Source organism: Oncorhynchus mykiss, chromosome 5 (genome assembly GCF_013265735.2).
Source record: "Oncorhynchus mykiss isolate Arlee chromosome 5, USDA_OmykA_1.1, whole genome shotgun sequence".
Taxonomy (NCBI): Eukaryota; Metazoa; Chordata; class Actinopteri; order Salmoniformes; family Salmonidae; genus Oncorhynchus; species Oncorhynchus mykiss.
In genome coordinates this window covers 79577495-79601713 of record NC_048569.1, presented here as the reverse complement: position 1 = coordinate 79601713, position 24219 = coordinate 79577495, and the positions used below count along the sequence as shown (strand labels likewise).

At 40.4% G+C, this 24219-nt stretch overlaps 1 long non-coding RNA gene across 1 annotated transcript in view; it reads left to right on the top strand.

The window, feature by feature from the left end:
- LOC118964535 overlaps window positions 1–24219 on the top strand; it is a 70242-nt gene that overhangs the window by 5112 nt on the left and 40911 nt on the right. Inside the window, exon 2 of the long non-coding RNA XR_005051592.1 lies at window positions 15377–15518. This is a non-coding gene — a long non-coding RNA (uncharacterized LOC118964535). The remainder of the gene's footprint in view (window positions 1–15376; window positions 15519–24219) is intronic.

Sequence of the window (24219 nt, the reverse complement as noted above, 5' to 3'; positions counted from 1 at the left end):
TGTCCAGGATAAAACATTTTATTTTGTAAGACATTATTTTGAAGTTTCAAATGCTTTATATTTTCTTTGCAAATTATCAAATGACAACAAAACATTAACAGATGTTTCACATTTTTATATTGATATATTTATCATATTCATATTCTTCAAAATCAAGGGAAATATGGCATAATATTTCACATTAATGGAAGAAAATACAGGCAATTACTGATAATTTAAGCATTAGCACTCATACAAAACCTCAGCCCAGAGCACATCCATTTGGCTAATGTGCACTACATGAAAGTATGTGGACACCTGCTCGTCGAACATCTCATTCCAAAATCATGGGCATTACAGTTTTTCTCAATTGCTAAAACACTAAAACCCATTGGCTGAACAAAGTTCTCAGTTGCCTGGACTCATTTAGCTAATTATGCAGTCTGTTGTCAATACCTTAAACCATTTCACATGGTAAAACACAATTTGCAGATCTCACTTAGACTTTTCAGCCAAACTCTAAACACATTCTCATTCTCAACACACATTCTGCACTCTAATGCACATGTCATCCATACTGGTAAACACAAGTGGCAACAATCAAATACAAATAGAGAACATATGTCATTGATTGAACACAACCACTCAAAATAGATTTAACCTGTTTCAAATGATGCAACACAACCAATATAAGCAGTTCAGAGAGCAAACAGGTTGTTGAAGGTGGGAAGGAGAAAGTCTGAGAATGGATACTGTAGTACAGTGCATTGTAGGCTGTATACTATACAATGGACAAATTGTATGGCCCTGAACATTGTGCTTTCCATTTATTAACAGTACTGACTGCTCAATAGAATTTGACTGGTTTCAGGTTCATATCAACAAAGAACAATAATTACAGTATCACAGAGACAAAGGACAAGTTTGTGAGATGCAGGGTACAGTACTGTAAAAATAGGGGTATAAGGAGGAGGAAGAACAAAAAACTAAATTGCAAAGAGCAAAGCAGAGTAGTAATTTCTGATCAATTTTGAGCTACTATGATAGAACACGTTTTCGTTCATCAAAAGACAATGACGGACAAATACGAATATTTTTTTAGATTAAAAACTTCTCCCTGAGAATTGTATGTTTTTGAACAATGTGTTTTCTATTTTTCGGTGTATTGTTCACTGACTGCTTGAGAGTGTACATCATTTTGATCACTTTGTTTATGATTTGAGAGCAGTGTTTGATTTTTAACACAGGTAAAGCTGTTTTGAGGCGAATGTTTCATTTTGCAAGAGGAGTCAGAGGTTATGTGAATAGCGCTTGAAGATGAGGTTTTGTGTTTAATGTTTTCAGGAAATGGAACAAGGTTTCAGAAATTGTGTTTTAGCAATTGAGAAAAACTGTAATGTGGAGTTGGTCCCCCCTTTGCTGCTATAAAAGCCTCCACTCTTCTGGGAAGGCTTTCCACTAGATGTTGAAACATTGCTGCAGGGACTTGCTTCAATTCAGCCACAAGAGCATTAGGAAGATCGGGCACTGACGTTGGGCGTTTATGCCTGGCTCGCAGTCGGTATTCCATATGGGCCTCGCTTTGTGAGCAGGGGCATTGTCATGCTGAAACAAGAAAGGGCCTTTCCCAAAGTTGGAAGCACAGTCAAATCTAGAATGTCATTGTATGCTGTAGCATTAAGATTTTCCTTCACTAGAACTAAGAGGCCTAGCCCGAACCATGAAAACAGCCCCAGACCGTTATTCCTCCTCCAACAAACTTTACAGTTTGCACTATGCATTGTGGCTGAAATAGGGGTGTCCACATAGATGACATGATTGACAATAGTTAGCATTAATTTGTGATCCATGTCTTGATTGGCTTTGGTTAGGATTGTCCATCCAGCCTGTTGGTAACAAAGTATGTATACATGTTTTTCTGCAGGAACACAGATAATTAGCAAATGACTGGATAATTCAGTTATGAACGTCTTTAATATTAATAAATTGTAATGTGAATATACCATTTTTAAAGGCCCAGCGAAAACAAAAATGTTATTTCCTGTATTTAATATATTTTTCCACACTATGAGGTTGGAATAATACTGTGAAATTGTGAAAATGATAATGCCCTTTTAGTGTAGGAGCTTTTTGAAAAACTGCCTGTTTTGGTGGGATGGAATGCCTGGTGAGACCAATAAGAAAGAGAGTTCCAAACCAGTTTTTCCCCTCCCCACTCAGACCACTCCCAGACAGTTCTATCAACATTTTTACTTGAGAAATTGCTCTTGGCTTAGAAGCTAATTGAAAACAACCAGAATAAGGCACTTCATTTTTACCCAGAAATGATTTGATTTTGAGATGAAAACGGCTGCGTTGGACCTTTAATCATATAAATAAATGAAGTGAGGCAAATACACTGTAGAAACAAGATAATAATATGAATGTCAAACGTTGGATACAATAACATTTGGCGTGGTAGGCCAGAGCTAGAGCGGGCTAAATTGACATACAGCAAGCATCAAACAACATGTAAAGCTCATAAAGCTTATTTAAAGCAAACAAAGCAGCCTTATAAAAAAACAAAAAGGCCTTTAATATGCACAGAAAACAAGTGCACGAAAAGTGCAAACAATAACATGTCAATTAACAACTACATGTAGCATCAAGAAAACTGATCAATGAATCAAAATGGTTATTTGATTTGGACTATAAGCATTTAGTGACCATTAGCAGCCGAAACGTCTACACAAAGCAAATGTTATTGTTGAGTGATTTGCTTTTCAGTTTCCTCTTCAGTGTAATAATATGTTGTACTCACATTGTCATTTACACATACATTATTGTAGTGATATTATGTTTGATACTGAAGCTCTGAGGCATGCTTCAAAATAGCTAAACAGATAACTTGGAAGGAGTGTACCAATGTATCACTTTATCAGAAGTACGTAATCAATGATGTCCGAAGCTTTGTTTAAACACATACTTTTTAATGGCTTGGTTCCGGTGGTTTCTTCGATTAAGCTGCTTTCAAACACTGCCCTCGACTGGATACTGTACTTATAAATACATTTTTGGATTTCACTTGTCTGGTAGCTTAGCAGTTGGGAACCTTGGAACATTCAGGGAAGTGAGGGTATGAGGTTGAATCCTGCTGAAGTTACACTATTTTGAAAAAAGTTTTATGTGAAACTACGCTTTCTGCACTGTTCTTCAAATAAATAGTTTTATTTTGTATAGTATAAGCTTCTGTTTTAAGCATCCTAAAACATTGTTAAAGATAATCAACCTGAAGGTAAAAAGGGAAGCGTGATGCAAACCTGGTAATATAACTAACTAAAGGCTATTAAAGCCAATGACGTACCGATGTGCCACAGAGTTTGATCAAATCAATGGAGAATAAAACCTAAAACCTCAAATCTGATAATCACACATTGCATTTTATTGCTGACCAGCAGATGTCACTAATGTGCATTGTGAACGGATAATGCTGAGAGAGATCGACCTGTTTTTGATACAATTGTCTGGAAAGCATAAATGCTTCTGGACGCTGAGTTTGCCCATCACTACTTTCTTGGAATGTTTTGGAAAGTTTCACCTGAGCGTTTGTTCTGCTCTTTACTGTCTGAGTTTGTGAAGGACTGGGGAGGTGAATGCTAAGGTGAATGCTAACTTGCCTGTTTTAATACTTGACCATAGAGTTTGCTAGAGGGCACACTTGATGTGAATGCCCTCTCTCCAATTCTGAACAGTTCGACAGCACAATTTTTCACAGTTTGCGTTTCATTTAACATTTGTTTTTGAAAAACTAAAGGTGGAATTCCTATTCAGACTTGAGATTTGAGTTGATTTCATGATTACCGGGATGCGAGCGGGTCGTCGTCATCGAGAATTCTAAATAATGTCACAGGTCTGGGTCAGATCTGATTGGATTGTCACAGATCTCGGGTATGTATAATTTGTACTGACTTGTCCAGAAGGACCAAAACAGACCCGAAAGTGACTGCTGTGGTGGAAAGAGAGAAATTGTGTAATTTATGCTGCTGCTCTTTGCTTTTCACGAGAGTGGTATGTGTAGCTTGTTGTTGTTGTTGTTGTTGGCCAATTTTAAGTCATCAAAGCGGCAATAGGCTACAGTCAAGGAGCCTCCGTGTGGAGCAAAAGTTAGGAGATATCTAATCAATGGAAGATGAAATTAAAATGTATTAAAACAATAAATGTACTCTTATCGGGTTCGGATGGGAAAACACCAAGTCCATTTCGGAACAGGTTAAACTTTTTGGCCCCGTGAAGGCCTCTACTTTCAATGTATATATATATTTATTTACTTAGGTCCATGCTTTAATGAATCCATTAACTTATCTCAAACCTGAATTGGGCCCCATGTGCTGAAAATAACAAGGGTGGTTCAGCAGAGGAGCTTCTTCCTGCAGACTGGCTGAGTGGACTAAGGCAGTGTTTTGACAAGCAGGAGACCTGGGTTCACATCCACCTTTCCATATGAAGATCCATTTTAAGCATTTCACCTCATGTTAACCCTGCTATAACTTACGTAGCCCTAAACATTTTTATCGTAACATCATTTATAATCGTACAATTGGCCTGGCAACTGTAGCCTAAAATTAGAGTGATTGTCTACCCTATGAAAAGTATTAAATTCCCAGTCTGTTCCTTAAAATGTTCATTAAAATATTGTCTGAAAATCATTATCAATCAATATTTAAGCTATAAACCATTGGCATTTCAAAACCATTTGATTGTATGAGAGACAGTCTGCCAAAACACACTTTGCCAAAACACACTTTATGATTTAATGCTACCTTTACATGCATTGAAACACCAACAATGGCCCTCTTAAAAACACCAATATTCAGACTGAGAATCAAATCCAATCACATTTTATTAGTCACATGCGCCGAATACAACAGGTGAAATGCAGTGGTTTGCATTACAGTGAAATGCTTACTTACGAGCCCCTAACCAAAAATGCAGTTAAAAAAGTAGGGCTAAGTATAAGAAATTAAAGTAACAAGTAATTAAAGAGCAGCAGTAAAATAACAATAGTGAGACTATATACAGGGGGGCACTGGTTAGTTGAGGTAATATGTACATGTAGGTAGAGTTATTAAAGTGACTATGCATAGATGATAACAACAGAGTAACAGCAGGGTGAAAGAGGGGGAGGGGGGACAATGTAAATAGTCTGCGTAGCCATTTGATTAGGTGTTCAGGAGTCTTATGGCTTGGGGGTAGAAGCTGTTTAGAAGCCTCTTGGACCAAGACTTGGCGCTCCGGTATCGCTTGCCGTGCGGTAGCAGAGAGAACAGTCTATGACTAGGGTGGCTGGAGTCTTTGACAATTTTTAGGGCCTTCCTCTGACACCGCCTGGTATGACGTTCCTGGATGGCAGGAAGCTTGGCCACAACTCCGTAAAGCATAAGATATTACAGTTTTGGATGTCCCGTTGGTAGTTTGATCTTGCGCGTAGGTCTTTTTACTAGCAGGATTCTGCCAATCCGTGGTGAGTAATCGCAGTAATTATGTCCATAAGTTATATTTGGTCATAAGAGACAGTAGTGGTAACATTATGTACAAAATAAATAAAAAAAATAAGTTACAAACAACACAAATAAATTAACAAAAAAACACAAACGGATGGGTACACGTAAAATATCTTCCTTCTTCTCCGGCACCACTTTGGGTGTGTCAGAGTACTTCCATTCTGTTCTTAAATACTGTACATTCAGTGTATCAAAACAGGGAGCTGATGGTTAGTCGGGGACATAACGTCTTCTCCTGTCAACTCTTCTCTTGGCTATACGCCTCCTGTTCATTGAGCGTTTTGTTGACGGTAGCCTTGACGATAGGCATCACATTACTACACTACTACACCATACCATAGTTGAATGAGTGCAATAATATAAACTACATACATACTACAATACTCTCTTTCTTTCTTTCTTTCTCTCTTTCTCTCTTTCTTTCTTTCTTTCTTTCGATCTAAGACTGTTCACTGTGCCGGGGAAGGCTGATGTGTGGAGTGGGAATCTGCTAGAGGGAACAGGGAGTCAGGACTGTTAATTAGCTTGAGTGTTATGCATCGCCATACACACACACACACACACACACACACACACAGGTCTACACCCCCCCCCCCCCCCCCCGCCACACGCACACACAATAGGTCCTGGTATGGGGGCTCTTATGAACTCGACATAAATAAGCCAATATTTCATTATCCAATCATGTGTGTCTGTGTTGGGTTAATTATCACATGGGATTAATACACACACACACACGCACACGCCTGCACGCCCATGGCCACTTGCACACACAAACACACACACCTGCTTTGTTCCTCTAATGACTTCCTTGTGTTGATGCACAATCATCCTCATTAGATCAGTTATGTTTCAGTTAGAGGTAATAGGGCTCCCATTACGGCAAACCACTAACCATCTGTGTATAATTATGGAGCAGAAATTATGGCTTTGAAATACTTCTCTATGGGCTTTTGCTATTCGTACATGAAGAGGAGTGATGTAGAGGAGAGGTGTAGAGAAGGTAGAGTAGTGGTAGAGGAGATATGTTGAGGAAAGGTAGAAGAGATGTAGAAGAGTGGAAGGGGAGAGGTAGAAGAGTGGTAGAGGAGAAGTAGAGGAGTGAGGTATAGGAGAGAGGTAGAGGAGAGATAGAGGAGAGATAGAGGAGAGGTAAAGTAGGGAGTTAGAGGAGAGAGGTAGAGGAGATAGAGGTAGTTTAACATTATCACTCTGTGGAAGGTGCCCTGATAATTTTGTTGAGAGAGTGGCCTTGGAAAGGAAACTTAAGTGGATGAATTATCAGTTACCCTTTGACACGTACCAACACACGGGTGTGTTCATTCTACAGTGGTCCCTGCAGAGCACTCTCAAACCGGTGTAATTAGAATGTTTATTTAGAACGTCCTGTTTTGATTGACACAACAGTCAGCGTTTGAGCTGGCCAAACAATTTTTTTCCAGAAACATTTCGCACAAAAACAGACCATACAATGTTATGTCCTGAATGTGACCAGTTTATTTTTGGATGCAATGTTCAGACATTCACAGAAGTAGCAACAGCATAACACATTCATCCAAACTGGAACATGTAGGCACATGAGTTGTAGCACTAACTGAGGAAAGATTGACATAATACAAGCGGTCATAATACAAGCGGTCATATTTAGCTAACTCTCGGCTGACAGAAACCATAATATGAATTAGCTAATAGCAAATTCTATTTAAATTTCATCACATCACAGGTGAGCTCACCATTGATTGAAATAATTGAATAAAACACTGTCTGAAAATCGAATGTAATCCGACGGTAGGTAGTTTGTGCACGTCGCCATGTTTTTCCACATCATCCAAAGATAAGAAGAGGATACAAGATTAGATTTTGTCTGTTTGAAGTATGCATGTTGAAGGGGGTATGTGGTATTGCATCATTCACTTCCCTTCATTCACTTCTGGAAGTTAACTCAAAGTTTCCTATCCCTTCACCTCATTTTGTTATAACATCTTTGTTCTGACAGATGTTGACGTGACACCCAGAAGGCATTGTATGATGTCAACAAACATGGTGCCACACATAGCTGGCAAATAGCATTATGTCATCATAATCAGTACAACCTTCAAATAAGTATTTTAATGTGTCCATTACAATATATGCAATAATGGGAATGTTTGATTTGTCACCAGGACTTGAAAACGTGAATAATAATGTAAATACATTATGCTCCATACATACATACCTACAGTTTAAATCAGAAGTTTAATTACACTTAGGTCGGAGTCATTAAGACTTGTTTTTCAACCACTCCACACATTTCTTGTTAACAAACTATAGTTTTGGCAAGTCAGTTAGGACATCTACTTTGTGCATGACACAAGTCATTTTTCCAACAATTGTTTACAGACAGATTATTTCACTTATAATTCACTGTATCACAATTTCAGTGGGTCAGAAGTTTACATACACCAAGTTGACTGTGCCTTTAAACAGCTTGGAAAATTCCAGAAAATTATGTCATGGGTTTAGAAGCTTCTGATAGGCTAATTGACATAATTTGAGGCAATTGGAGGTGTACCTGTGGATGTATTTCAAGGCCTACCATCAATCCCAGTGCCTCTTTTCTTGACATGATGGGAAGTTTAAACAAATCAGCCAAAACCTCTGAAAAAAAATTGTAGACCTCCACAAGTCTGGTTCATCCTCGGGAGCAATTTCCAAATGCCTGAAGGTACCACGTTTATCTGTATAAACAACAGTACGCAAGTAGAAACACCATGGGACCACACAGCCGTCATACCGCTCAGGAAGGAGATACGTTCTGTATCTATATCCACAGTAAAACAAGTCCTATATAAACATAAAGGCCACTCGGCAAGGAAGAAGCCACTGCTCCAAAACCTTCATAAAAAAAGCCAGACTACGGTTTGCACCTGCACATTGGGACAAAGATCCTACTTTTTGGACAAATGTCCTCTGGTCTGATGAAACACAAATAGAACTGTTTGGCCATAATGACTATCGTTATGTTTGGAGGAAAAAGGGGGAGGCTTGCAAACCGAAGAACACCATCCCAACCGTGAAGCAAGGGGGTGGCAGCATCATGTTGAGGGGATGTTTCGCTGCAGGAGGGACTTGTGCACTTCACAAAATAGATGGCTTCATGAGGCAGGACAATGATGTGGATATATTGAAGCAACATCTCAAGACATCAGTCAGGAAGTTAAAACTTGTTGGCAAATGGGTCTTCCAAATGGACACTGTCTTCCAAATGGACCCCAAGCATACTTCTAAAGTTGTGGTGAAATGGCTTATGGACAACAAAGTCAAGGTATTGGAGTGGCCATTACAAAGCCCTGACCTCAATCATATAAAAAATGTGTGGGCAGAACTGAAAATGCTTGTGTGAGCAAGGAGGCCTACAAACCTGACTCAGTTACACCAGCTCTGTCAGGAGGAATGGGCCAAAATTCACCCAACTTATTGTGGGAAGCTTGTGGAAGGCTACCCAAAACGTTTGACCCAAGTTAAACAATTTAAAGGCAATACATACATACATGCATGCATACATACATACATACATACATACATACATACATACATACATACATACATACATACATACATACATACATACATACATACATACATACATGCATACATACATATTGTATGCTACAGTAGAATCGACAACACAATATACCGAAAATAAGGCAATTACAGCTCGGAAAGTATTCAGACCTATTGACCTTTTCCACATTTTGTAACTTTGCAGCCTTATTCTAAAATTGATTAAATAAATACAAATTCAACAGCAATCTACAAACAATAACCCATAATGACAAAGCGAAAACAGATTTTTTAAACATTTCTGCAAATGTATAAAAAAAACTGAAATACCTTATTTACATAAATATTCAAACGCTTTACTCAAAATTGAACTGTGAATTTGTGAATTTTTATTAGGATCCCATTAGCTAACACTGTAACACTAGCTTATCTTCCTGGGGTCCAATACCAATTAGTAAGACACTACAAACAATTACAAATTAAGACTTTACAAACATTTAACAAGTATACAATACAGACAATTAAAATATCTGACAGGAAACACATTTAACATTCTGTTGATGTTTTCTATTTCATATACAGTCATACGGTCTATCACATTAGATGTTATCAATTTATTTTCTTGAAGGTGGATTTACTTTTTGCCTGAGAAATATGGATTGGTAAAGACTTCCATTCAGCTATGGATCTATATAGAACTGTAGATTTAAGGTGATTTGTCCTTGGCTTAGGTTGTCTTAGATGCCCTGAATTTACCTGTCTGGTTTGGTGATTATGCGTGTTGCTAGTATGTACTAACTAAAGAAAATAAGAAGACTGGATAGTAATTTGTTTTCAACATGAACCCATGAGAGATTCTCATGCATTTGGATAATATTCATATGAGTAGAGCAATGAAGAGCTAATCTGGCAGCCTTTTTTTGAGTGAATGATAGCTTTATTATATATTTCCTTGCTGCAGATGACCATATAACTGGATTGTACTCTAAGTGTGATAGGACCAGGGATTGACCATACAACTGGACTGTACTCTAACTGTGATAGGACCAGGGATTGACCATACAACTGGACTGTACTCTAACTGTGATAGGACCAGGGATTGACCATACAACTGGACTGTACTCTAACTGTGATAGGACCAGGGATTGACCATATAACTGAACTGTACTCTAACTGTGATAGGACCAGGGATTGACCATACAACTGGACTGTACTCTAACTGTGATAGGACCAGGGATTGACCATATAACTGAACTGTACTCTAACTGTGATAGGACCAGGGATTGACCATACAACTGGACTGTACTCTAACTGTGATAGGACCAGGGATTGACCATACAACTGGACTGTACTCTAACTGTGATAGGACCAGGGATTGACCATATAACTGAACTGTACTCTAACTGTGATAGGACCAGGGATTGACCATACAACTGGACTGTACTCTAACTGTGATAGGACCAGGGATTGACCATATAACTGAACTGTACTCTAACTGTGATAGGACCAGGGATTGACCATACAACTGGACTGTACTCTAACTGTGATAGGACCAGGGATTGACCATACAACTGGACTGTACTCTAACTGTGATAGGACCAGGGATTGACCATACAACTGGACTGTACTCTAACTGTGATAGGACCAGGGATTGACCATACAACTGGACTGTACTCTAACTGTGATAGGACCAGGGATTGACCATACAACTGGACTGTACTCTAACTGTGATAGGACCAGGGATTGACCATATAACTGAACTGTACTCTAACTGTGATAGGACCAGGGATTGACCATACAACTGGACTGTACTCTAACTGTGATAGGACCAGGGATTGACCATATAACTGAACTGTACTCTAACTGTGATAGGACCAGGGATTGACCATATAACTGGACTGTACTCTAACTGTGATAGGACCAGGGATTGACCATATAACTGAACTGTACTCTAACTGTGATAGGACCAGGGATTGACCATACAACTGGACTGTACTCTAACTGTGATAGGACCAGGGATTGACCATATAACTGAACTGTACTCTAACTGTGATAGGACCAGGGATTGACCATACAACTGGACTGTACTCTAACTGTGATAGGACCAGGGATTGACCATATAACTGAACTGTACTCTAACTGTGATAGGACCAGGGATTGACCATACAACTGGACTGTACTCTAACTGTGATAGGACCAGGGATTGACCATACAACTGGACTGTACTCTAACTGTGATAGGACCAGGGATTGACCATACAACTGGACTGTACTCTAACTGTGATAGGACCAGGGATTGACCATACAACTGGACTGTACTCTAACTGTGATAGGACCAGGGATTGACCATACAACTGGACTGTACTCTAACTGTGATAGGACCAGGGATTGACCATACAACTGGACTGTACTCTAACTGTGATAGGACCAGGGATTGACCATACAACTGGACTGTACTCTAACTGTGATAGGACCAGGGATTGACCATATAACTGAACTGTACTCTAACTGTGATAGGACCAGGGATTGACCATACAACTGGACTGTACTCTAACTGTGATAGGACCAGGGATTGACCATACAACTGGACTGTACTCTAACTGTGATAGGACCAGGGATTGACCATACAACTGGACTGTACTCTAACTGTGATAGGACCAGGGATTGACCATACAACTGGACTGTACTCTAACTGTGATAGGACCAGGGATTGACCATATAACTGAACTGTACTCTAACTGTGATAGGACCAGGGATTGACCATACAACTGGACTGTACTCTAACTGTGATAGGACCAGGGATTGACCATACAACTGGACTGTACTCTAACTGTGATAGGACCAGGGATTGACCATATAACTGGACTGTACTCTAACTGTGATAGGACCAGGGATTGACCATATAACTGGACTGTACTCTAACTGTGATAGGACCAGGGATTGACCATATAACTGAACTGTACTCTAACTGTGATAGGACCAGGGATTGACCATATAACTGAACTGTACTCTAACTGTGATAGGACCAGGGATTGACCATACAACTGGACTGTACTCTAACTGTGATAGGACCAGGGATCACCTGATTCAGAGAGCAAGATGTTACGTATTCTGAACATTTTCTTGTAACAGCAATTCCCTTATCCATCTTAATAACAATATTATCTATGTGTTCTGACCTTGATAAAGCTGCGTCCAAGATGTTGCCTAGTAGTTTAGTTTTTTTCACTTGCTCTACATGCGTTCTATTCATCGACAAATTAAATTGGGGATCATCAGCAAGCATATATCTTGAACCTAATACAATATATTTAGTTTTAGAAATGTTCAACACTAATTTGTTCATATCAACCCACTCTGACACAGTCATCAGCATGCATTACCACTCTTGCTTTGTTCATTACTGAAGGTAAATCATTAGTAAAGTTAGAGTAGAGAAGTGGGCCTAGGCAGCTTCCTTGAGGACACCTCAGTGTATATCTTTACTGTTTGAAAAGCTACCATTAAAGAACACTTTTTGCCTTCTCCAGCTTGACAGAGCTTGAGAGGATCTTCGAAGAATGGGAGAATCTCCCCAAATACAGGTGTGCCAAGCTTGTAGCGTCATACCCAAGAGGATTCAAAGCTGTAATCTCTGCCAAAGGTGCTTCAATAAAGTACTGAGTAAAGTGTCTGAATACTTATGTAATTGTGATTTTTTCAGTTTTATATTTTTGATAAATTTGCAAAAATGTCTAAATAAAAAAACTGTGTTTGCTTCGTCCTTATGGGGTATTGTGTGTAGATTGATGAGGAGGGAAAAAACGATGGAATCAATTTTAGAATAAAGCTGTAACATAACAAAATGTGGAAAAAGCTAAGGGGTCTGAATAGTTTCCGAAGGCACTGTACTAGGAATGCACACATATCCAAAGTTATTATTTGTAAGGAAAACAACAATGTAGGCAATGCGAGCGTCAGCCAGAAAATGTGCCAGGGGGAAAACGTTTGTGCAAGACTGTGCAAATGTCTGCATACTCTGCAGTCTTGATCTGCGTAAACATCAGGGAAGTGCTTGGGCTCTCATCAAAGAGATTGTCTGCAACAGTAAAATAACTACTTCCATGTAAATTAATGAGGCAGAACACACCTCTATTCAAACTGTTGTTTGAAAATAAAACTTGTTAGAAAATAATTAGAAATTGGCAAGTTGAAACATAGTGAATTAGCAAACATTGTGTCTTGGTTCGAGGGCAGCACGAGTTAACTGTCCTGCTGCGTAACAATCACTTTTTTGGAACAGTGAGTACATTCTGACATCAGGTGCATAAAAAAAACTGATGCTGGGGCATTAGAGATATTTAGAACTCACGTGAGAAAATGTAAATCATTCAGCTGTAGTATTAAAGGCCAGTAGTATGTTCTAATACTACAAACCAATACCATAGTTTTATAGTTTCAATAGTTCTCAATAGTTCTCAATAGTTTGGTTTGACACTACTACACCATACCTTAGATGAATGATAAAGCCCAATATACAGTTCAATATGATCAACAGCATGCAATGCTCTTTGTCACTCACCCGCTTGGTCTCTCTTGTTTCTCTTTTTCTTTCTTTCTCTCTTTTTCTCTTTCTCTCTCACTCAAATACTTCTCACTGTACTGGGGGAAAGGCTGATGTGTGGACTGGGAATCCAACAAGCTCTCACAGTCTCACTGCAAAATTAGATGTTCATTCTCCAAATGGCAATTGTTGAAGTTGCTCCAAATGTCACATTTCAAAGTGTTTTTGTCACTCCTGCTGCTCTGTAGCGTTCCTTTTCTTTAAACATAAAAATGTGAAGCTAAGGGTTAAGTTTAGGCACTCATTCTAAATGGTTAAGGTAAGGAAGGGTTAAGGTTTGGGATATAAATCAAATGAAATAAAAACAGTGTCCACGCCTGGGATCAAACACAACCTTCTGATCCAGAGTCATGAGATTACACCCATCCTCCAAACCCAAAACCCAAGCCTACTTCCAAGTGGAGAGCTCAAAAACATAATCTCATTCTACAAGACCGGCATAAGGAGTCAACAGCTACAAAGAAGCCACAGTCAGATGGCAGGGACGGCGATGCGACGGTGACAAGCCTTGAACGGAGAGTTAACTGTGTTGCCTCCAGAGGACCTCCTCATCTCCGCCATTGATTACCTCCTCCCTCTCCCTCAAGCCATGTGGATCCCTCTTGTCTGTCGCTCCATTTACTGTAGGCTTGAAACAACAAACTTTCAACGCTTGCCTAAAATCGTAGCCCAGACCTGCTCTGTCATTTAGCTGTTTTATTTTATTCTTGTTTGTTTTATTTGATTCTTGTTCCTGTTTAAATCAGTTTTTGATCATTTCTGCAGTGAAAAGTGACATAGAAGTTGAATAAATAATAATTATTATTATTATTTATTGATGGTAATAGTGCTCACTGTTGCCCCTAGTGGCCGGTTATGAAGGCATTTCCTGAAGTCCTCAGGACATGGACAGACGGCCAATTTTGAAGTCAATCTTGAATGATCTCCCTGGGGAATCTGCTAGAGGGAACAGGGACGCAAGACTGTTAATTAGCTTGAGTTATGCATCCCCATCCACGCATGCATGCACGCACACACACACTCACACAATGTCATAGACATATACTGTAGACACACACATGTACAGTATGTGCACACTCACTGAATCGTTAATTGCCTCTAGTTAATATAGAACTCAATATGTGGTTCATAGCTTGCCTGTGTCTGCCTGCTCATATTATATATATATATTTTAAATATAACCTTTATTTAAATATGCAAGTCAGTTAAGAACAAATTTTTATTTACAACAACGGCCTAATCCGGCCAAACACGGACGACGCTGGACCAATTGTGCGCCACCCTATGGGACTCCGAGTCACGGCTGGTTATGATACAGCCTGGAATCGAACCAGGGTCTGTAGTGTCACCTCTAGCACTGAGATGCATCCCTAATACACACTCACACCAATCACTATCACAGGGCATGAATCACTATCACAGGGCATGAATCACTATCACAGGGCATGAATCTATCATAGGGCATGTCAGAACGTATCACTAGAAATTAACAGGGATCTCTGGACTGGACTGTTTATTTATTGTGTGTATGTTTGTCCGCACAAGTGAGTGCATGTGTGTGTGTGTGTGTGTGTGTGTGTGTGTGTGTGTGTGTGTGTGTGTGTGTGTGTGTGTGTGTGTGTGTGTGTGAGAGAGAAAGAGAGAGAAGACAGAGGAGTGAGAAATGGTTTCGTATTAAGTCTGAATTATTAATTTCTTCATGTTTCTCCCAGATGGGTTCAGTGAGGTACAATGTCCCTGGTCCATGGAGATGGACTGTCTCTTCTGGTTCTCTCAAGGACAACCAGGCTCATATCAAAGGCCTTCTCCCAAGGGACACACACACTACTTCAGCGGAATAATATGCACGGTTGGGTAGGTTATTTTCTAAATGTAATCCGTTACAAATGATAATCTGTAACATAACTTTCAGATTACTCAAACTCAGTAATGTAATCAGATTACTTCCAGTTACTTTTATATTACTTTCCCCTTAAGAGGGATTAGAAGAATACAACAATTATGACATCTATTGCAGGATAAATCAATGTTAGAATTTACATAGCTGGCCATAAATGGATGTTGCATTTCTTTTATGGGTTGGTTATGTAGGGTTATTTTAACCCATTGCTTTCTACTACAGATAATAATATGATTAGGATATATCTTTACATTAAAAATCAAAGTCTGACATATTTCCAGTCATTCCAATTACTTTAATACCCCTTGATCTTCAAGAATAGATCTTTGAAATATGGAAAGATAGATTAGCCCAATTATTTTTGCCAGAGCATAACCCAAAAACTATGCACTTACTAGCCTGTTGTTTATGATTTGATTGTCATGGAGGACTGATTGGGCTCATTGCTTCGAGTTGAAAAATAAATGCTGCTCTCATGAAATGGCATGCTTAGAGCACTACTGAAAAGTGCAATTTGCATGCTGCATTTGCTATAGGCCTATTGTTTGTGTTTTTGTTGGTGACACTTTGATATCTTGATAATTTGCAGCTTTTTAAAGGGCAAATCCACAGTTGAAAGCAGCTTTTTAAAGGGAGAATCCATAGTTGAAACAATAACAAAGCAGGCACCCTGCCTCTGTTTTGGTAAAAAGCTGAGGGATGGGCCTGGAGAAATGTAACCACTCTCATATTAATAGACATACCATTTGTGATATCAAAAGTATTGTTTTAACCATATTTTCAGGTTCTACAGAATTTGTTTACATTTACAATATTTACAAACTTTGACAAAAAACAAGCTTATATGTTGGGTTCTCATGGGGTGTGACAGTTGAACTAAACTCATGTGGTATTTATAAATTATATTCTTCAAGAATAAATAGGTATACATAATTCATTTCTAAGTCAGAAAATGGATGTAGCAACTACATATTCCCCCTTTAAGTCTATCAAAAATGTATGAGTTTGAACATGTGTCCATTAGGCCCATTGGAAAAAAATATGTATATTTATATCAGCACAAATTAGATTGAGCAATAAAAGCCCCACCCGTGGTCTTCTTCATTGAACTTGTTTTTGATAGTATGGAGCACAATACCACAGAGGAGTTTAGAAGGGAGGAACTTAAAACATATATATTTCAAACTTCTATTCCACTATGCAGCTGTTGCAAGAGTATTTTTCAATGTCTGTCCATTGATCTCAAAATCAATGATTGATAGGCAGCTTATACTTCTTTAATTCAACCATTATTGGGTTACAACACACATATATTGTACATTTGTGAACAGCCATCCACAACAACCACAATCCGTAAGGCGCAAGTAGCTATATGAGAGAGCAGCAATGAGATTCACATCAATGCACTATGTAGATTCAATAAGTGATATCCGTATCACCCGTAGGTTACACCACTGCTGTCGTCCTAACCTCCAAGCATTTATTTACAAGTTGGATCATCTTTGGATGCCGACAGCGTTGGAAGACATAGCTTGGACTGTAGCCTACAAAAGCCTATTCCTGCTCTTCTCCCATGATTCATCAATGACAGTTGGTGTGTCATCATTATGGTCTGTGACTTGTGGTCTGACTCGCTCATGCAGAACAAACTTAAACTTAAGCTTTTTTTCGATGCTGATTTGAATGTCATTGAGAGAAAATTTAAGTTTATTTTCTTTTTCGCAAGCATCCTTTCTGAATTTAAAAAAAATCCTAGTAGTAATTATCTAGTGTATTCAAAAGTAACTTTGTAAATCCTAGTAGTAACTATCTAGTGTATTCAAAAGTAACTGTAATCGGATTACAATATCTTTGCTGGTAATTTAATGGATCACCAACTCTGATATTATGTATGACTGGAAATAAACCCCCATCCGACACACACACACACACACACACACACACACACACACACACACACACACACACACACACACACACACACAAAGAGTCGATCAAAATGAAATCTCCATCCAGAATCAGGGCAGGAAATTACAGCCAAAGTCCTGCTGCGCAATATAGACCTGCCCAGCACAGCATCAGAACAGACCGACAGGCATGGGGGAAAAACCTCTCTCCTCTCTCTGTCTTTGTCTCTCCTACACACTGAGCCAATATGTGAGAAAGTTGGTTGTTAAAAAATAACTGTTTTATATTGTGGTGCCAATCAGAGAGCAGGTTTCCTGGACACCGCTGTCACAGAATGAAATGGTTCCCAACTCTAACTTTTCTCTCTATGTCTCTTACTCTCTTTCACACACTCACTTACGCACGCACACACGTATGCATGCACACACGAACGCACACAGGCAGGTACACGCGCACACCCACATAAGCACACACCAAAAGAAAGACAGTTTCTAACTCACAGAACCTGGTCTCCTTGGACGCTTTCATATCTACTCTGGCTGCCACCTCTCTCTCTCTCTCTCTCTCTCTCTCTCTCTCTCTCTCTCTCTCTCTCTCTCTCTCTCTCTCTCTCTCTCTCGCTCTCTCTCTCTCCCTCCCTCCCTCCCCACAGTGTTCTGTATTCACCCTATAAAGCTACAGTAAAGTCTGTGAGAAGTGGAACTTCTCTATGTTAACTCTCTTCTCCATGTTATCTGATCTGGCTTCAAACAGCCCGAGGGGCGCTGGGGCTGACTCAGACTCAAGGCCAGCACAGTATGGGGGGAATAATTCCCCTCACTTCTTCCATTCTCTGACTCCCTCCTGACTCTGAGTGTCTCTTTGTCTCTCTCTCTCTCTTTCGCTCTCCTCTCCTCTCTCTCACTCTGTCACTCTACTCTCCTTCTATTCATTCTGCTCCCTCCTCACACCATCTCTCTAATTTCCATGCTCCAATCTGACACACCCTCGTTCTTCTACTCCTCCACCTCTCTATCCCTCTTTCCCGCTGACAGCGTTCCTTCAATATTACTGGGGCCTTCTATTGAGTTAACAGTGTGATGTCTGGAGAAGATTATTCATGAAGTGTTGTCTTGCTTTTTCCAGGCAAATGGCTGGTGTATCTTATCAGTCAATATTAATGAACAGTTTGTGGGGATCTAATAAGGCTCTATCTGAGAATGACACTGCGCTAACAGCAGCTATTCAGTAGGATCCATAACTCTGTGTTGTCACGCACACAGGCACACACCCACACACATTTGCACACACACACACAAACACACAAGCAGTCGCAGATACAGGTCCCTGGGCACTGTGTCATATCACTGTGGTGACAACGATATCATCGCTCTGCTCTGGGCAGCTGCAGGCTGCAGACACCTAATTAACACTAGCAGAGCTATTCTGGAACAGGTGCACTGTCAGTGTATACTGTGTGTGTGTGTGTGTGTGTGTGTGTGTGTGTGTGTGTGCGTGCGTGCGCGTGCGTGTGCGCGTTCGTGCGCATGTGCATGAATGTAGTCACGCATGTGTGAGTGAGTTACTGTGCATATGTGTGTGTGATGGATAACTCAGAGCAGTGCGGGTATGAATGAATAAGGAGGACATAATGCTTGTGTTATGTTCTGGCCTGTGGCTCGGTACTTAAAGGGAATATCCACTCAAAAACATTGGGGATTTTTTCAGTAGTCCAAGATTTCAAGATATTGGACTTTTCCCAAATACACACAGACACACACACCCTCAGGATTGCCACTGTGAAGGCCAATGCTGCAGCACTCAGTACGAGAAAAAACTGTTTATCTCAAAGTGATTTTAAACACAGAAACACCACTGCCAGCATTTAAAGACATGCTCTGAAACTTTGGTTTAAATACTTCTGGGAGGTTTAATAACTCTTTTTTAAACCTCCCGCTTTGGGCTCGATGTGTTAATGTGTAGTTCATACATGCATAATCTAAGAGCAGAGTTTACAGTCTTACCTTAATTAGCCATGAAATCCCTAGTTCGAAAGCAACTGTTTTTCTGGATGCTGTGCTGCGCCATTTTTTCTACATTTTTCCCCACATGGCCTAGCAATTTCAGTTCAACCAATGAGCTCCTCACCATTTGAGTGACAGCTGGTAAGATGCACACACAGCAGAGCGAGAGAGAGAGAGCAATGACGTGGTACTAGCTAAAAAGTGTACAAAAGTACCAGAGCATCTCTTTAAGTCAAATCCCTGTTTCCCCAAGTCGAAGCCTAAACTCCTTACCTTCCTTCTCCATCTTTTCCCCAAATACTAACACTCTCCCTTTCCTCCAGATTACTGTGATTATCAAAGTGTTGGATTTAAGGTAATATTACTGGTGTGTAGTTAGATCAGCCACTGGCCACTGAGTGCTGTACACAACTCCGTTCACGAAAATGGTTCTCTCCTACAGACAGTGGCCGTGGCTTGCTATATAAAGCAGGCAGACAGGCATCGAGGGATTTAGTTACTGTTCAATTGAACTTTAGACTGGGCCAAACGAGGGACCTAAACGACGTGGTATGAATATTGGTGCCAGGCGCACCGGTTCTAGTACCTCAGAAACGGCTGGCCTCCTGGGATTTTCACGCACAACAGTGTCTAGGGTTTACTGAGAATGTTGCGACAAACAAAAAACATCCATTCAGCAGCAGTCCCGTGGGCAAACACAGCTCCTTGATTAGAGAGGTCGAAGGAGAATGGCAATTATCGTGCAAGCTAACATGCGGGCCACAAACAGGCAAATAGCGGAGCAGTACAACAGTAGTGTGCAGAACGGCATCTCGGAACGCATTACTCGTCGGCCCTTGTTACAGATGGGTTCCCCTCCTATCAGCTAAAAACAAGAAGAAGCGGCTCCAGTGGGCACATGATAACCATCACTGGACAATTGAGGAGTTGAAAAACCTTGTTTGCTCCTATGAATCCTGGTTCCTGTTGCGTCATGCTGATGGCAGAGTTCAGATTTGGCATAGGCACCATGAGTCCATGGCCCCAACCTGCCTGGTGTCAACGGCAGTTGTGTAATGGTGTGGGAATGTTTTCATGGCACGTGTTAGGTCCCTTCATACTAATTGAGCAATGTTTGAACGCCACAGCGTATCTGAACAATGTTGCTGACCAAGTGCATCTCTTTATGGCTACAGGGGTGTCCGACCCGGTACTAGATGGGTATACCTAATAAATTGTCCACTGCGTGTAAGTTACCCATTCTCTGTTCTATCAGTGTGAACTCACGCATCCATAACCACAGTGCACAGGGATTAGATTAAAGTCTGATTTTAAAGTTGGATGGCTGAAAATCTAATAACACGCTCTTACACTCTCCTGAGCTTAGTGTAATGCCTGCCTTAAGGCACTCACAGACAGCGCGCAGTGGACTGGGTGGCCCATTCATTTTCAATGAATCCTAGGCTGGGGGTGAAATTCGATCCAGGCGGAGCGGTTGGCGGTGCTCATGCCCATGGAAGCTGCTCAGCCGAGGCAGAGAAAATAGGATTATGCTTTATTTTTCAAGCAGTGCCATCGTTGTTGACCAATCACAGTAGAAAAGCTAACTTCCTCTAGCTAGCTACCTGGCTAACATCATCCGTTTTCAGAGTCACGTTTAACAACAAAATCTATTTTGTTAATCTATTCGCGGATTAATAATTTCTGTTTTATGTAATTACATTTTGTATGCAGGTTTATGGTGTTATAGCGATTCCCTTTCACACACCAATAATGTTTGCTTTTCACTGCTATGGTCACCGGCAGCTGTTGCCTTCATGTGTGAAGGAACTAGCCCAGGGCTGCCCAACCCTCTTCCTGGAGAGCTACCGTCCTACCCTAATTTAACCTGATTAGCTGCTCAGCAAGACCTTAACTAGCTGAATCCTAACTGCTAAATTAGGGTTGGATTGAAAACCTACAGGACAGCCCAACCCCAGGAAGAGGTTTGGGCAGCCCTGCACTACCCGCATTGACTAGAGGGACAAGTGGTGTACCTGGCGGTGGGGAACTCAGCGATATTCCGGTAGGTGTCTGAAAAGTCATTTACTGAGAGGCGTGACCATGTACACACACGCACACACACACAAGTACACACACTCACAAGCACGCGTGTCAAACACACACATGCACACACACTCGAGACAGTGTTATTTCCCAAGTGGGGTGCTTTGACCAAGTAGCGATTTGTTGAGCTATCTGGGTTCTCTCAGAAGAGAGGTGGGGGGAGCAGTAAAGTAGGGGAACAGAAGGAGGTCTGTAAGTGGCTGCCTATTGATGGAGGAGAGAATCAGAGAGGCAGAGATAAGCCAGATAGGAAAGTTAATGAATGCAGTAGGCCTTCACCATGTAATGGAAGAGAGCTTGATCTGCGTGTCATTGGCTTTTACCTGTGTTGGCAGCTCTGGGCCTAGACCATAAGCCGTTGAATATATAGACCAGGGGTCTCAAACTCATTTTTCTCATCATTCCACAGGCCGCATTCGGTCTTTACCAAGGTCCGGAGAGCCGCACTTAAAATTGATTATATTTCCCTGCTGTCAAAAACCCTAACCTTAACCTTAAAATTGGCCTCTATCCATCGCTTTTTGAATTTCCGATGCTCCCTGACTGTCTAGCTTTCGTTTTGATGACTGTTAGCAGGCTGGGCAGAGTCAAAAGACTAACAATGTAGGTCTATTCACATTTATACACAGTTTCGATATGGTTTTAGTCATTTAAATGTCAATTAAGACCAGCTGACAGAGGAGAAACCAGGAACATAAACCTGTAAAATGAAGTCGGCCTGGTGTTCTGGGATGCCTGTAGGGCAACACCCTTAGAGCTTCTGAAGGATGATTGGTCGTTCAGCTTCAGACTGGCGGCTGATTCGCCAGGCATCTGTGTTTTGCCTCAAACTTATGCAAATGAGTTTTGCTTTCACAGGAATCTCACCGCAGTCATATCTGTACACACACATACATGCGCATGCACACGCACACAGAGGGATTTGTGTGTATGTGTATGCGTCTCATGCAAGATTTGTCTTTGAACCTCCTCTCAGTGTGTAACTTCCGTCCTCTCCCAAATGAGATCAACTACCGTGGAATTCCAGCACTCCGAGAAATTCTCATCTCTCGTCCTGTTTCCCCTCCTCTCTCTAGCTCCCTCTCTCATCCCCTCTACCCCGTCCTCACTACCAGTGGTGGAAAAAGTACCCAATCGTCATACTTGAGTAAAAGTAAAGATACCTTAAAAGAAAATTACTCAAGTAAAAGTGAAAATCGACCAGTAAAATACTACTTGTGTAAAAGTCTAAAAGTATTTGGTTTTAAAAGTATCAAAATTAAATGTAATCATTAAAATATACTTAAGTATCAAAAGTAAAAGTAAAAGTATAAATAATTTCAAATTACTTATATTAAGCAAACCAGACTGCACGATTTTCTAGATTTTTTTTATTTACGTATAGCCAGGGGAACTCTTTAACACTCACACATAATTTACAAACAAAGCATTTGTGTTTAGTGAGTCCGCCAGATCAGAGGCAGTTGGGATGACCGGGGATGTTCTCTTGATAAGTGCGTGAATTAGACAATGTTCCTGTCCTGCTAAGCATTCAAAATGTAACGAGTACTTTTGGGTGTCAGTGAAAATGTAAGGAGTAAAAAGTACATTATTTTCTTTAGGACTGTAGTGGAGTAAAATTAAAAGTTGTCAAAAATATGAATAGTAAAGTAAAGTACAGATACCCCAAAAAAGGATTTAAGTAGTACTTTAAAGCATTTTGTACTTAAGTACTTTACACCACTGCTTACTACCTCTTCTCATTCCCCATCCTCCTCCTCCACTCTTCCCCTTATGTCTCCCTCTCATCCTTCCCCTCCTACACTTGCTCCCCTACCCCTTCCTCTCATCCCCATGTGTACTCCCTTCTTTCTTCTCCCCAAGAGAAACCTGAAGCAATTAAACGAACAAAATATTAAAATGCATGCATATGGTAACAACCATTGCCTATGAAGACAGCTTTAAATATGCTAATATGGTGGAGGGTCTTAGCAGCATGAAACAGAGCCTGGAGAGAGAAGGGGCTTTACTTTCACTCTCTAAATCCAGCCAATACAGCACACAGTTACACAAGTATTGTGTGTGTGTGTGTGTGTGTGTGTGTGTGTGTGTGTGTGTGTGTGTGTGTGTGTGTGTGTGTGTGTCTGTGCCAGTTTATGCTGGTGTTTGTGTGTTTCTCTTACCCTATATACAGTATACCAAAGTAGCAGGAAGGCAGCGTTTGAGTCTCTTCCTGCTTGATTATAAATAATCTATTACCACGGGGGTTAAATATTTCTTTATCTGTGAGAGCCATGGACTGTGTCCCAAATGGCACCCTATTCCCTATGTAGTGCACTACTATTCCATTTGAGAAGCAAATATAGAGTAACGACCTTGACTCCTCAACTGATTGAGACACGGGGAGACGTTATTAAATATAATGATTGGCATTTCCAAATGTTAGCATGCCCTTCATAATTCATAACCTAATATATGTGCAACATGGGACAGTGAAATGACACTAATATCCAATTATATTATATATTTCCTTCCCCTCAAAGCAACTTGAATCACACAGATAATAAACGCCTTGACTGATGACAGCTCAATCTAATTTATAATGAGAAGTAGAGCTCTGTATACACACTCAAACGCACGCACACATACACAAAAACAGAAACTGACACACACAGGCAAT